This window comes from Alosa sapidissima, chromosome 9 (genome assembly GCF_018492685.1).
Source record: "Alosa sapidissima isolate fAloSap1 chromosome 9, fAloSap1.pri, whole genome shotgun sequence".
NCBI classification, from domain to species: domain Eukaryota; kingdom Metazoa; phylum Chordata; class Actinopteri; order Clupeiformes; family Clupeidae; genus Alosa; species Alosa sapidissima.
In genome coordinates this window covers 31,852,521-31,869,090 of record NC_055965.1, presented here as the reverse complement: position 1 = coordinate 31,869,090, position 16,570 = coordinate 31,852,521, and the positions used below count along the sequence as shown (strand labels likewise).

General features: G+C 39.2%; 2 protein-coding genes across 1 annotated transcript in view; both read left to right on the top strand.

Annotated features, from left to right (window-relative positions):
• LOC121718880 (gastrula zinc finger protein XlCGF57.1-like) overlaps positions 1-16,570 on the top strand; it is a 168,201-nt gene that overhangs the window by 8,375 nt on the left and 143,256 nt on the right.
• Positions 1-16,570, top strand: part of LOC121718875 (zinc finger protein 708-like) — a 137,977-nt gene that overhangs the window by 51,761 nt on the left and 69,646 nt on the right. The gene's annotated exons all lie outside the window — the stretch shown is intronic.

Genomic DNA, 16,570 nt, shown 5'->3' with positions numbered 1-16,570 from the left:
GGCTGCCCCAACACACTGTTATTCAGCAACTCAAACATTTTCAGAAATGCAATGACACATTTTTTTTTCTCTTTAGCACAGATCATGTTTTGAAAAACACTGTCCTGTAGCTTACTAATGTAAATTAATAAAAACAAAAATGTGATGATGTCTGACACGTGTTATGAAGAAGAAAGCATTAGACATATGACCCGTTATGTTCTGCTTCATATACCCATGTACCATGTTGACAATGTGACATGACGTGACATCAGACTCAGAGAGAGGAGCTACGAAAGGAAAATAGGCCTGGCCTACCATCAGGGGCGCAACTACCCATGATTGTTAAAATGATGACAAAAATGTAACACACATGACTAAAGTAAAACAAAAGGCCAATAATTTTCAATTTGTACTGTATTTTTGATAATTGGTGCATTGTCACTTTAAGGACCGCTGAGTCTAGGATAAGGTTGATCCAACTCTAGCCTTGTTTGTTTGCTTCACATTGACAGTACACAATCAAGTTATTACAAACCTTCATTGTTAGGATATGGAATTATGTAATGAGTTGTTGCTAGCTTGACTTCTGTTTGCAATTAAAACTGCATTATGAGCTTGATTGCCACCTAGCTGTCTGAATGGTATAGGCTACGTTTCAATCAGCATCTATACTGTATGCTTAAAGGAAATATTGCTGTATATGCCGTATATATATATATATATATATATGCTGTATATATACTGGCCGTCGCTGTATTACTGTCTATGCTGTATGCTTCAAGGAATGTATGCTGCAAGAAAAACATTGGTCCAAAGTACCTTTTTATCAGTGTTAGATTATGGACAAAGATCCTTGATTACTAGCAAGATAGAGCAACGTAATTCGTTACTATGGGAGCAAAACGGGACAGTTCCGGTCTGCATAAGTGGGAGTGTCGCCTTACGTCACTAACTAAACTTTCTCTCTTAATAAGCAATAAGAACAGATAAACATAATTGTGTTCACAGTATTATTGTCTATAATCATGTATGATACCAATGAATCATTCTTTAGGACATGATATGAATAATTTAATTAGTCACGTGAACCGAGCTAGTTAGCTAGCTAACGCTTAAACTTAATATACTGTTGCAAATTCACTTGAGTATAAACTATCCACTTTAACTAATGTCAGTAATGTTATTCAGCTAGTTGTCATTTCAAAGAAATTACACTTCTCCGTTTAAAATGTTACCTTAGCTAAGAGGCTAGCTAGCATGCTAACAACTGGACACTGGCAGCAGCATGGTCTGATATTAAGTTATTTTATTACAAATCCGAACACTAAAAATTACACTTTTAGGCTTGAAATGATCCCAATCACTTACAGATTATGACAAAATGTTCCAAAAAACCCTCAACAAATCCAGAAAGACATAATGACCAATTTATTGGTAAAATTCCACAAGTCTCCATTGACATTAGTGCAGCGAGGGTTTACTCTGGTGTGCATAAAGGGGGATTTCCCCCCCTCCCCCTTGCAATAATCGAACGCGGAAATTGTCGAACGTTTGCGCCTCTCGCTCCGCTTTAACCCTCTCTGTTATGGAGACTTAATATAGACCCTTTCAAGAGAGTTCCATTATCAGCATCATAGTTGGCCCCACAAGGCTTCCGTTTTAACATTCCATATGTTATCTTAATGCAGAGGAAGTAGATCGGGAACCAAATAGAACGTTCAAGCATTGTTTTTGTTTTTATTGTTGAAAGGGTCTATGCCTCTTTAGGCCTCCTAAAGAAACTTGATGTAGTGTATCACTCTGCTTTGCGGTTTGTAATAGGAGCACCTAGAACACATCACTGAATGCTATATGAAAAGGTTCAATGGACTTCACTGCATCTAAGAAGAAAAATCCATATTTTAATCTTTATAGCAAAGGCCCTAATGGGCAAACTTCCCAGTTATACAAGCTCCTCCTACAGTCTCCAACTTCACGAACTAAACAGGGAAAATCTGCCTTTTTATCCTTTGCACCACATGCTTGGAATGAGCTTCAACACACACTCAACTTGGACTCCTTACCGTCTTTAAATGTATTTTAAAGCTGGCTTACACTGAGCAGTGACACTGCTTCTAGTGTTCTATTTTATTCTAATATATTTTTAGCTCTCCTTAGTCTTTGTTGTCTCTGATTCTGTGTCCTCTGTGTTAGTGTGCTGTTGTTGTTAGTGTGCATTGTTGTCTCCGACTCTGTGTCCTCTGTGTAAGTGTGCTGTTGGTGTCTTTGCTCTGTACCCATGTCCCATGTTGTATTTTCTTTGTTTTTCAAATAATTGCTGCCATCTTGACCAGGACTCCCTGGCAGAAAAGACATTGTGTCTCAATGGGACCTTCCTGGTAAAATAAAGGTTTAAAAAAAAATGCTTAGCTTAGGAAACAAATGATTGAAGACTCACCATCTCAATTCTTCAGAGGCAAAGCATTAATCTTTATATTATTTGCCATGACATGTCCCAAATCAGTGAATGCAGCCAATGGTAAAGAGCCTTCTCACCAGCCTAGCGCATAGTGTAATAACGTTCAAGGTAGAGCTTCATGGAGATTGAGAAAACCCAAAAAGTATTATCCTGGTAGTGACCGACGTGTTTACTAAGTACACTGTGGCCATCTCCACAAGGGATCAGCGGGCCAACACTGTAGCCCAAGTTCTAGTGTTAGAATGGTTTTATAGGTTTGGAGTGCCGGCCCGGATCCATTTGGACCAGGGTCGGAGTTTTGAGTCTTTACTCCTCCATCAGCTCTGTGATCTCTATGGGGTCCGGAAGTCCCGCACCACCCCTCATCACCCAGAGGGTAACGGCCAGTGCGAGCGGTTCAACCGCACCTTTGCATGGCCTCCTGCGCACTCTGCCTGTGACTAAGAAACGGGATTGGGTGTCCTGTCTTCCTCAGCTGTTATTCTGTTATAAGACCACCCCCCCATCAAGCCACGGGGGAGAGCCCTCACTTCCTTATGGTTGGGCAAGAGCCGTGCCTCCCAATCGACTTCCTACTGGGTCGGGTGCAGGAACCAGGGATTGGAAGAGTGCACGATTGGATCCTTGAACACCGGTCCCGGCTCCAGGTAGGCTGTGAGGGAGCCCGGGAGCGATTGCGGATAGCTGCTGATCGCCGGAAGGCCCACCATGACCAACATGTCCATGGCACACCACTGGTGCAGAGTCAACAGGTGCATCTCCACAATGTGAGCGTGAGAGCCCGGTAGTGTACCAGGTGATTAGGGCACCGGCAGCAGGGGGTGTCCTTGTATTACTTTATTATTTATATTGCAACCCCAAAACAGAAAAAGTTGGGACATTGTGTAAAATGCAAATAAAAACAGAATGTCATAATATACAAGTTTCGTAAACCCATATTTAGCAGCAAAAAGGACACAGACAACATACCAAATGTTAAAAATGAAAATTTGGACTATTTCATGGAAAGTATATGTTAATTTTGTATTTGATGCCAGCAACATGTTTCAAAAAAAGTTGGGACGGGAGCATGTTTACCACTGTGCTGCTTCACCTCTTCATTTAACACAATTCTGTAAATGTTTAGGAACTGAGGAGACCATTTGCTACAGTTTTGATAATGAAATGTTGTCCCATTACTCCCCGATATAGGATATCAGTTGCTCAACAGTATGGGGTATTCTTAGTCATGCTTTCCATTCCATTATGCACCTAATTTGACAAATCTGGACTGCAGACAAGCCATCTTGAGCACCTGGACTCTTCCTCTATGGAGAAATACTATTTAAATATGTGCAGATTCATTTTGCCATTGTTTTCCTGAAGTATTCAAGGTCGTCCCTGGAAAAGACATTGCCTGGATGGCAGTATATGTTGCTCATAACCTGTATACATCATTCAGAATTGATTGTGCTTTGCCAAATGTGCAAGATGCCCATGCTATAGGCATTAATGCTCCTCCACACCGTCATAGATGTTGGGTTTTGAACTGAGCACTAAAACAAGTTGGATAGGTTGGATACTTGGATAGGCCCTCTCCTCTTTAGCCCAGATGTGTCCATGATTTCCAAAAAGAATGGCAAACTTTGATTGGTCTAACCACAGGACCTTTTTCCATGTTACCTCAGTCCATTTTAAACAAGCTTAGGCCCATAATATTATGTCTTGTAGATGATGAACTTCCTAAATACGTCACAATTTCATGTTAAGAAGCATTAAAATGACATTGTTTCATCATTTGTGCACACAGATTTACACAAAGTGATGAATACCCCTACATCTTTACTTCTAAGAGACCCTGCCTCTCTGGGATGCTCTTTTTCATACCCAATCGTGTTGCCAGTTACCCTAATTAGTTTTGAAACATTCTTCCTTTTGTTTTCTTTATCATTACACAACTTTTCTAGCATTTTGTTACCCCCGTCCCAACTTTTTTTGAAACATGTTGCTGGTATCAAATTCAAAATTAACATAATATTTTCCATGAAATAGTCAAATTTTTAATTTTCAACATTTGATATGTTGTCTGTGTCCTTTTTTGCAACTAAATATGAGTTTAAGAGATTTGCAGATTATTACATTCTGTTTTTATTCACATTTTACACGTCCCAACTTTTTCTGTTTTGGGGATGTACTTTAAAATGAATGTGTCAGTTCACAAATGGCCATTTATATATTTCCAGCGCAAGTCAAGGAAGAAGATCTGCATTCTGATAGGCATTTTGGTGATTGTGGTTGTAATTATTGGTCCAATCATTTGAGGGGCCTTAAGGGGATGAGGCCTTTACCAGTCAGCTGCTCCTGCTGGCTGTGGATCGGGCATCACCTGTTACCAGACATGGGCAGTATTTTAATTAGATGTATTTGAACTACGTATTTAATTACTTTAGTTTATTTAGCGTACCGTTGTCCTACTATGATTGTTATAGTTACCATTCATTAAGCATTGCTATGGAAACTTTTATTACCAGATGTACTTCATAGGTGTCCCATTATTCAGAATTAATAGCCACCCCACCAGTCAATCAGAAAAGACCTCCCCAATGCCAAACAGAGTGGAGTTTTCTCCACCAAGTTAATTAGTTCTCTGTATTGGCACACCTTACATGATGTTATTCTGATTATTCCCCATGTTGCCAGTCATGCATGTAGGCTATAGGCATGCATTTATAGCACAAACAGTTCAGTTTTCAAAATGGTCAGTTCAATCATAATTTACATTGGACGGTGAATACACTTTTTTACCAGATCTACCTCAAAGGTGCTCCAGTGTACAAAATGTATAGCCCCTTGTCAGCCAATCAGAAAATAGTATTTTCTTGGGGATACGTTTTCAATAATATGCCTTGTAGTTTCTATTAAAAGTGGGAATACCGTGATACTTGTGTGGGTATTTTTGTATTTTCTAATTACTAATTACTTGTATTTTAATTAAATACATGTTTCACATAAGTATTTTGAATTTTGTTACATTTCATGAGCCAGTATTTGTAGTTTGTAACAAAATAGTTTTTGAAGTATTTGTGCCCACTTCTGCCTGTTACCAGGCATGTTTCTTTCAAAATGGATGTGGCCCTTTTTAAATTTATTTTCATCACTAATGACACTTTAAAATCCACAGTACTATAAATGCTTTCAGGTTCTGTCAAAACCACACATGTGTCATCGTGTTATCTCCATGGTCACAGTATATTTGCACAGGTGCATCAAAAAATCAGGTGAAATCAAGTGAATTTCAGCAAATTAGTTCATGGCTCTTGTTCAACTATGCAATACCCTCACGAGGGGCGACCAAAATTTATGACATGTCATAAATTCATCTGACCCTCCGATGGCCAGTTGAGCAAACAAATTATGATGTTGCAGTTTCGGTATCGATTTTGAATGTGGCAATGAAGCAAGAAAAAAGCAATAAAACGGTAATAATAATAATTTACCACTCATGCCATATTGCTTATCATAAAACAATCCAGAGATTTAAAAAACTGATAAACAGTGGCTTAGTTTCGTTCTGACTTGTCCAGCCAAGTTCAAAGTATCAGTATGGGGACAGGTTAGAGGTGATAATGAGAAAGGGGCTTTACAGAAGAGATTATTTCTAAAAAAGTATGGTATGCAATCTTTAAGACTTTAAGTGTTCAGCATTATATTACGATGACTTAGAATAGGCATCAGGGCAGTCAGAGTTAAGTTGTATATGATTGCGGGGTAGGTTAATACTTGTGCGGTAGGTGGGGACACGCACAAAAGCCACCATCATTGTTTGGTGTATTCCCTCATTTTTACATGCATAAACATTATTGCCTGCTGTAACAAAAGTCAATTTTAACACAGAAATGGCAAATTACGAGACAAAGAGTGTATTAGTGTGTGTGCATGTAATGACACCAACTGTCAGAACATGTGTAGTAATTTAAGTATTAGTAAGTATATAACTTTGATCCCGTGAGGGAAATTTAGTCTCTGCATTTATCCCAATCTGTGAATTAGTGAAACACACTCAGCACACAGTGAGGTGAAGCACACACTAATCCCGGCGCAGTGACTGCTACAGTGGCGCTCGGGGAGCAGTGAGGGGTTAGGTGCCTTGCTCAAGGGCACTTTTATCATTTATATACATCATAAAACAAACCAGAGATACATGATAAGATAAATAGTGGCTTAGTTTCATTCTCACTCATCAAGACCTATTTCTGAAAATGTGTGTAAGCAACCTTTGGAAAACGTGTTCAGAATGGCATTAGAAGGACTTAGAATATGCATGTCTGTGTAATATTATACATTGCCAATTAACTTTTAATGTAAACATTTTACCTCTACATTATATTGAGTATGAGGCCAATTTTCAACCATCAAAATGGTACCTCAAGTTTACAAAATTACAGGGACATTTTCTGTGTTTTTAGTTTTTAATTACATTAAACATTTTTGCAGAACACTGTACAAACAGATCACAAAAGTATGGCAAGAAGACATAAGTAAATTGTCATTTGAAACTCAAAAGCACAGGGGATGTGTACAAGTAGTATATTTCAGTTTTTAATTAATTTCCTTTTAATGTTAGTAGGCAAACCATATCTATTGCCTTTGGAAATATACTTGAGCATAAATGTTCATAATAAAAATACTAAGTTTAAAAAATGTGTATCTTTTAGTAAAAAATATAAATAACGTTTGCTAATAGGGTGAATGTTTTTTTCAAGCCAGTGTATCTGTCTATTTTCCTCCATCCTTCATCTATCTGGACTAATATGGTGTCAGCCTTACATGGAAAATGTGACAAAATGTTCATCATCTGGGTAAAACCCAAGTACAAGTGAAAGCATTAACACATGTTTTCCTTGTAAAAGCCATGAGGCCTCTTTGTAAATGCTGAAAATGCGCTAAAGAGCATGTACACCTTCTCCATGCGAAGTTTACATGGAAAGCATGCAAAGCAAAGTTAGTCCTTGGCTTTGCTATGCACTAAAGAGCACATACACATTTTACAAGATCTGCCTATATGTTCTGGATCTATAGAAAAAAACTAATTTTAGATTGTGAATGGAAACTTCAAGCCTTTAGACCCATGTGTATCAGTAGCAGTGTGTGCCTGTTCATCTGATCTGACTGAAGATGAGAGACTGACTCCAGACCAGCCTGGGTGACATTCCCCCTCTAATACACTTTGAACACAGTGATCTGTGGTGCCTACGTGGATTGCTATTACTGTGAGAGGGAATATGATCTGTATATTCAAAGGGTCAGCCCCAAACACCAACAGCACCTATACCATGTTACTGTGTCTTTAAGAAAATTATCTCAAGAATGACGGGTGGTCTTAAGTTCTCCAGTTATCTAAGCTGTAAAACCTTTTACAACGCCTTGTTACAGGAGCACAACATTTACTCTGAAACAGTAGGCTACAGGTGAAACATACCTAAGGAGGCTCAAATAATCACGGTAAGTGTGTATACTTGTTTGCTTTGAATAGGAAATGATATTTTTTGGAGTGTGTAAATACATTCTTTTTTCTGTAGTTTTATGATATTATAAATTACAAGAGTTTAAACTGTAACACTAAAGAAAGGTCTTCTCAAAGATCATAGGCTAACCTGGAGGATGCGCTCAGCCAGGAATTGGCATATCAGAGTAAGATATTACTGTAAGGCTGGCCAACAGCATTGTCTCTGACCCCAACATTCACCTAAATAGTGAATAAAAATCATTAGTGTCAAAACAGAGTAAAGTGGTTCCGGGATTGAACAGGATTATACTGAAGAACTATCTGTGCAACATCCATATCATCCCATTTAAAGACAAAAATGAGACAAGAATAAAGAAATATTTATCAGATGATTAATATTGTCAGCCATATAAAGAAATGCTCTTCACAAAATGTGAGACTGTCAAGGTAGATTTATGGGGACAGCACTGTGTGCACTGTGTGCCTGTCATCTGCACTATAGGATTCAATTCATTGTATGTCTGAGCAAAGCAAATGTAGAAGAATATTAGGTAAAGTTTGCTTTGCTGGGATTTTATTGTTGACTTATATGACAGATGGTAATCCTGTGATTTGACATTGGATGCAAGTCTAGGTTTATTAACAAAGAGGGTAGTGTCACACTTTGACTTTACATTCCATTTGCATTGTAGACAACAGAAACAGCAACATGTCAAAAATCTTTCCAAAGAAACAATTAAGCTGATGAAAGAGTTTGGTTCCTTGCCGGTAACAACAGAGCAGGTAAAGTAATTGCCTTATCATGATATTTACAATGTCAAGATCATTTTCTCACGCAGTATTTGTGTTTCATTTCCTGTGGAATGTGGTAGGTTTTAGTTATGTTTCAATACGACAGTCATGGAGGAAACAGACAATTCAGCTTACTTACATTTAAATTATTAATTTGTGTGCTATTGAACTGAGAAACTATGTCCAATCTTATGTCCAATTTTAGGGGGCAGCCTGGCCTACTGGTTAGCACTTCGGACTTGTAACCGGAGGGTTGCCGGTTTGAACCCCAACCAGTAGGCACGGCTGAAGTGCCCTTGAGTAAGGCACCTAACCCCTCACTGCTCCCCGAGCGCCGCTGTTGTTGCAGGCAGCTCACTGTGCCGGGATTGGTGTGTGCTGAGTGTGTTTTATTAATTCACAGATTGGGATAACAGCAGAGACCAAATTTCCCTCACGGGATCAAAAGAGTATATATACTTATACTATACTATACTATACTATCGATAAAAATATGCTTGACACAATTACGCTGGTATAAAGGAAAACTCTGCTCTAACAACAACCTATGATGATAACAATTGTACATTTTCGACTAAAACAGTGTCAATCAGTGCAGTTTTGTGTAAAACCAGAATATGCATTTACAACTGAATAGCATGTAACATGGTCTTTAGGGGCAACTTCACTACGTCAAAGTAAATAACTATTTTAAGCCATTGCCTAGGCTCAAAAAATAAAAAGCTGATGCTACTATGGAGAAGGTCTCTGCAGGCATATTTGTAACGGTATTTAAAAAGACTATTTGTGCAGTTAGTGCATTACCTTGCTATTATTCAAGTCGCCGCCATCTTGTGAGGAGAACATACACACAAGTCGATGACCAAGGTAAACACTCCTCTTTTTGGGAAGTAACAAAAGTACAAATACTTAAGTAGCCTACTGTACTTACCGAATTTTCTGGACTATAAGTCGCTCCGGAGTATAAATCGCATCAGTCAAATAAATGCGTCATGAGGGAAAAACATATATAAGTCGTACTGGACTAGAAATTTATTTCACAATATCCAAGACCAACAACAAACAGAGACTATGTAACTGGACACATAGAGGCCAAAAAGATTGAGAATTCACTGAGAATTTTAATTCACTGAGAATGTTAATTAAGACAAAGCTGAGGCGAGCCAGCCGATAATTTAGGCGGCCAACGAGGAGGTTCTGAAGATAATTGTAAAGCAATTTAGAAAAGATTCACTGAACAAAAAGGCTGATGTGGTACATGAAAATGTCGCTAAATATGTGGAGAATGCAATACAATCAAGCATTTTGGGCGATGTGAAGGCACAAGCCGGCAGCAGATTGGAATACATGGGAGGCTACCTCTGAGAGAAAAAAAGAACATGTGAACTTTCAACAACGCTATGCTAAGGAAGCTACCCTTATTTTAGAGACTGTTCACATGCCTTTCTTAACCAGTATGGACATTTCATCTGGAAAGGCAAGTTATTCAACTACCACAAAGAATAGGGTGACCAGACGTCCTGGTCTAACCGGGACAGTCTTGATTTTGAGTTGCGTGTCCTAAGTCCCGACAAAAGCCGGAACACTAAAATGTCCTAGTTTACACAAACCACTTTTAAAGTCTTATTATAGCCAGATCATTAACTAAGCCCATAAAGACTATAGCCTAAAGTGTTTGGGGAAGGTATATGATTTCGATAATGTGTGTGCATGCGCGTGTGTCAGTCAGTCGCAACAGTCTGCATAATCTTTGCAGCCAACCTTACAGTGTATCTCTGTAAACAGCTACAGCAGACGAATTGGTTAGTGACTGGATTATTACGCCCCCCCCCCCCCCCACCCCCAACTCGAGGGATCAGGCAGGATCTTCCGACAAAAATGTGCATTTCTTTGCTAGGAGATAGAGAGCGCTTGCATAACTAACAATTATTTCTGGTGATAGCAGAGTAATGGATACCTACAAGAATTGTTTCAAATAAGACAAAAAAAAAGATGTAGGCAACGAATGAAATGTTAGGTATCCGCGCATAGGTATCTGCGCACAGGTTGTTTGGACAGTGGGTGAAATAGATCATCCTATTCCCACGGAGGAGAACAGTCTTGGCCGAGATGGGACGAGGAGCCAAGCGGACAGGAATCTAAGTCACTGGGAATTCGCGGGCAGGCGACAAGAGCAGGAAAAGATTTCGATAGTCGGCACTTCCAGCAGCTGAATAGAGACGACTGTGGGGATGGTGCCATCGGAATTTCCGGGGCTTGCTCGTTATAGTCCAATTGGATGAGCAGTGAAAAGCCTAAACTAAAAGCGTCAGGTAGGAAAAACATACAGCAGCCCAGGTGAGCAGCAGAGGCCAAGCGCGCCAGCCAAGCGCGCCAGCGTACGCTCCCGGAAGTTACCGCAATTCTCCCCTCGCAAAACACGTAACCCTCTATTGCGCTTAAAAATGACAGATTTAAGCGAAGGGGAGAATTTGTGCAGAGTTACATGTTTTTACTTAAGCACCCTTACACACATGGGAGAATTCCCCTTTAAGTGGAATAAATGGCAAAAGTGCCAAAAGCTCAAATAACGTATAATTCCAAAAGTGGTAAAACGTTGCTGCTTATTGTTGCTTAAAGAGAGATGAGAGAGATACTTGAATTTCATACTTTGGCCTGGATGTGAATGAATTACAGACTCAAAAACAACCATCCTATTTAAAATAACCACATACTGTACATTTGTAGAAATTTCAGATTCACACAGATTTGTCTTTCTGTAGCAGAAAAATTAGTCCAGTTGAAACTTTAGCTCAGCAAACAAACACCAAAAACAAAAAACAACCCAAAAACAAACCCAAAATCACTTGCCTGTACTGTATATCCTCCGCCAAAGAAAGATCCAGATGGACCGTCTCATCAATGATTTCTCCAACGCACTGGCACCTTTCCAAAAGACTCAAAGGGAGATTGTACAGAAAGAGAAAGAGTTTGTTGCCAGAGTTCGTGCCGGTTTCAGAGTAAGTGTGAAGTCTACTCTTATAACTTAAACCTACCGTAATTTCCCAACTATTAGCTGCGGTTTATACATTTATTTCACAAAATTTCTTCAGCTATGAGGGGGGCAGTTAATATGGTAAAAATATGGTTTTAATTCTTTTTTCACTTGCATAAAATACTGTCCTGCAGCTTATACACAATACGGGTAATACACAGGAAATTACTGTAATGTTTTTATGTTAATTGTTTAGTTCCAATGCCTCACTGTTAAATGTGTGGCTAACTAAGATCTGGCTCATTATTTATTTCCTCATTATGATCATTAACTATTACGATACAGAATGACTTAGAATGACAGAATTAGTAAGTGTGAATGTGTATAAGATTAAAAATGAAAAAAGGTTTTAATGTTTGGTTTCAGGTTGGTGCCACATATGAATTTGGAGGAAGTACTAATTCTTCTGGAAGGTTAGAATTTTAAAAACATTTTGTTAGGCTTCATTTCAAAAGATGGTAACCATTTGGAAAATGACAGGAAATTGTGGAGGTCTCCACATGAAAACGAAAACAGCCACATATGCAGCTTTTAGGTCAGACTCAATTTCTTGACATTAGAGTGGGACTGCAAACATTGACCACAAACCTTACTTTTGTTTATTCATACTCCGCAGAATAGTAGCTGCAGACATTTAGGCCTATTGCAGTGCTGTAGATCAGCTATTGTATGTGAAAGGTGTATTAAAGGAACCATATGTAAGACTGTGGCCAACACAGGTACTGCAATCACTTTCAAAATACTGTAGAGCGCTGTATCTCCTCCCCCTCCCCCCTGACTCGAGGTTGCCAACCCGGATGCCGAAACACTACTGACTTTGTGATTAGTAGATAGGTAGAGGGTGGTGCATCAGGCCAAAACACAACATGACATGATAAAACACAACATCAACATCAGTTGAGGGCTGCAACTTCACTTTTTAAATGACAATATCCTGGCCGGACTACTGTTGTCAGTGATATAAGTATTTGAAATGAACATGATTTCTTAATGTCTAGTGACACATCAGAGCCATTTTATGATTAATTGAAATATATTTCTTACATACGGTTCCTTTGTCATGTTACGCGGTTTCTAAGCTAAAACATTCATGATCCCCTAGCTGCCTGTCCCCTTGAATGCACTGTAAAAATGTAGTCTCTGTGAACAGACCAGGCTCCAAAAACGGCAACAAAAACAGCCTGGTACAGCCTGGTGTAGGAAGATCTGAAGATGACACTGGAAAAGTGAAAATGTAGAAAGTCATGATTTACTATTAAAAGGTATAATTGCTTAAATCCAGCTTGATCTAAAACAAATAAAAATGTGTGAATGTTGCAATAATATAGTAGCCTGGGTGTTCCCATGCTGCCTTGCGCGCGATTTGATTCACGCTGCTAAGGCAGCCTGGAGACCATGGAGCAAATTTTCGCCTGAGATAGGGGACCAATCACAGAACAAGGGCGAAAGCAAGACGATGATGAGCTATGCACAGATGCATTTGATAGACAATCAGGACTTACTTGACTCAAGATGCTACCCAACTTCTGGTTCAGGCAATAGTCATCTCACGACTCGACTACTGCAATGCCCTCCTGACAGGTCTCCCAGCCTGCGCAGTGAAACCACTTCAGATGATCCAGAACGCAGCGGCGCGCCTGGTCTACAACCAACCCAAAAGGGCACATGTTACCCCGCTGCTCATCCAGCTACACTGGCTACCTATGGCGGCCCGCATCAAATTCAAGTCTCTAACGCTTGCCTACAAAGTAGTCTCCGGTTCTGCTCCCACCTACTTGAATGCCCTCATACAGACTTACACTACCTCCAGACCGCTGCGCTCCTCTGACGAACGACGTCTAGCTCTACCACCGGTACGCTCAAGCCAATCCAAACTTTTCTCATCTGTTGTTCCTCGTTGGTGGAACACACTGCCAGTTCCTACAAGGGCAGGGACATCCTTTTCCACTTTCAAAAAACTCCTGAAGACCCAGCTCTTTAGAGAACATCTACTCTCATAGCAACACTTACAACAAGTCTTACTGATCCTAGCACTCACCAGCCGTTAAACTGACAAGTAACTGTTAAAATACAGCACTCACCGACGCACTTATTCTTACTGTACTCTAATGTGTTTTTTTAAACTGTCCTAAAATTGTGAGAATTGTTCTAAAACTTACTGTTTACCATGTTGTTAGTCGCTTTGGTTAAAAAGCGTCAGCCAAATGTAATGTAATGTAATGTAATGTAACATCCGTGGCACCCAATAAACGGGTCTGGGCATTTTTTTCAAATACGATAAAATTAACGTTTGGTTCCCAGACCACGTCTCATTGAGAAGTGGTGGCGCTAGCCAGGCTAATAATATAGTGTGATTTTGCCTAGACTTAGAGTATTTTCTTAAAACATGAATTTGCTTTTATTGATATAACCTGTGTGATTTTACTTATAAAACTCAAAGTGTGTTTGCTCAAATGTGAAATGTTTTAACTTATACTGTAGGTTTCTGTTTCATATTTTGGAATTCATACAAACCTTATACTGTTAAACTATTTATAGTATTTTATGATCTGCATAATTACCAATAGCTAAACATATTTAATAATTTGAATACATCATATTGATATTTAAATTATTATGCTACACTTCTTCATGTCTTCAATATCATCACATTTGTGGTGTGTAAGTCACTTTAAGGACAACGTGAACACAATTAGCTTTCAGTCTCACGGTTTTAGGCTAGTGGAAAATAGTTCCGCATAGTGCAAGGATATGTGGATTCAATTCATCATGTTTGCTATGTAATTAGATCAAATAAATGTTCAAAAAACTAACAAGTCAAAGAAAATCTTTTTTGGATGAGATCATAGAAGGAGATAAGTAAGTGTCTCGCAATGTTCATTTCTATGAGTATGGTGGGGACTATTTTGAAATCTAAAAATATTAATTGGGACTAGTCCCTAGCGCCCCACCCCTAAACATACGCCCATGCAGTTAGGGGTCAACAAAAAGTCAACTGTGATCAAACAGACTGGAGAAATTGTTATTTCCTACTTAAAAAAAAAACTCTGAATGTGTATAAATGTGTAATATTTTGAAATGTTTTTCACAAGATTTGAAATAAAAAGTCAACTGTGGAACTCAAGAGAGTTCCATTATCAGCATCATAGTTGTATTGCATTCATTGTGTCTACACTTGAGATAAATAAGTTTGTTTTTTCTCACAGACACATTGGTAGATGTTTTTTTTCTTTACCTTGACATGTTTCGACGTATACTTCTGGCTTCATCAGAAGGTCACACGGTGGAGTGGTGTGACGCGTTTTTATCAGTTGATGTTGTTACGGAGGTGTGATCCACCTGTCAGTTTTTTGAAAGCAGGAGGTGTGGTCTACCTGTCAAAAAACTGACAGGTGGATCACACCTCCGTAACAACATGTAACTTGGCCTGTTAAGATGTTTTTGATTGAAATAACTTTTTATTTAATTTATATCACTTCCTAATGCTGCAAATTCAACAAATGAGCATTTTTAGTTCTTTACAACCTATAAAATGTCTTGAAACTTTGTTGTGCATAATAATAAAATTCGAATTATACTGTATTGGTCGATGACTTGAAAATTATACTGACTGTCATTTGCATCAACTATTTAGGAAAATCTGAGAAAAATGTAATTTGCATAATAATTGGAACACAGTGTATAAGCTAAGCGTGTGTTTGGCATGGTAGCTGGCCGTGGTCCTGGAATGCCTGAAGTGGAGATTGCGATAGAGCGATGGCCTCTTGCACCCCAAAAGCGCAGAAAGGAAGGCCACTACTGAAATTACATTAGCGCTTGCTTAGCAAGTCGTAGATCCGCTAGATTGGAGCAGATGTAGAACTGATAGGCATTTGAGGACCCACAGCTCAGTATTTGATTTGCTGCTCTGAGGCCATTAGTAGCAGCTCCTATTCTGAATGAATGTGCAGAGTAGTGGTAGGCGGGAAATTGACTAGGATTTTAAAAGAGTCTGGAACAGTTGACGAGTGATCGTACCCCTTCGTCTGAGATGAAGAGCGGGCTAGTAGGCGATGCTAGTGCTGACTGATATGAGATGTAGTGTGATGGGTATGAAAAGCTGAGGATCTGAGGCAGAGTTGAATATGAATACGGAGTGTCCTTTTCGGAACTGATCGGTTTACTCTGTTGGTAGTAAAGCTAATTGTGTCAAAACATTTCAAAGTAGCCTGTTTGGTGCATATTTTTCCATGTAGCTCTCAGTCTCAGTCTTCACACTTCGGGCACCCCTCTCTGCACACCACGTTTACCCCTCATTTCCTTCTTTCTTGCAGAGTAGCAAGATAAAGGCCTCACGCTGCGGCTTTCGTAGAGACTCAATGGAGACTGAGGGACATCTAGGCACAAGCAAAGGTTCTAGAGGGAATGTGATTTCTGGCGCCATATTACATTCTCTTTCGTTCCATAGCTGTCAACATTGAACATTGAAAATAAGGGAGATGCCCCGGGTTTCTCACCCAAAATACGGGAAAATGTCAACATTCGTCCCCATTAACGTCGGAAGAGTTCCAGTTGTAGCAACAAAGTAGCCAACTTTATTCACGCCTAACAACCTATATTCATTTGGTCAACTTTACACAGCCCTAAAAAGGCTACATTTACCTTTGGCTTACTTTTAGTATACCGTCTAACGTTAAACAGCGTGCATGCTTAACATTAGTAAAGCATACTTGTGCTTCATTCATCCACACATCCAGCTCCTAACGTTTTGACAAGCATATCTACCAATTGACCTTGTTCCTGCCCATCTCTAGCTTTGCTGTCTCCATCCTTTCTGTTT